Source organism: Pterocles gutturalis, unplaced genomic scaffold (assembly GCF_000699245.1).
Source record: "Pterocles gutturalis isolate BGI_N339 unplaced genomic scaffold, ASM69924v1 scaffold3516, whole genome shotgun sequence".
NCBI lineage: Eukaryota > Metazoa > Chordata > Aves > Pterocliformes > Pteroclidae > Pterocles > Pterocles gutturalis.
In genome coordinates, this window is record NW_010100016.1 from 7384 (window position 1) to 7666 (window position 283).

A 283-nucleotide genomic window follows, 5' to 3' on the forward strand; every position below is an offset into this window, starting at 1 on the left:
GTCCCCACTGCCCGGGGGTGTCCCCACTGCCCGGGACGACCAGTGACATCCTCCTGTCCCGGGGATGTCCCAGGATGTCCCCAGTGCCCGGGATGGCCAGTGACACCCCCCTGTCCCAGGGATGTCACCACTGCCCGGGATGACCAGTGACACCCCCCTGCCCGGGGATGTCCCCCCTGCCCCGGGATGACCAGTGACACCCTCCTGCCCCAGGATGTCCCCACTGCCCGGGGATGTCCCGGGATGTCCCCCCTGCCCCAGGATGTCCCCGCTGCCCGGGATG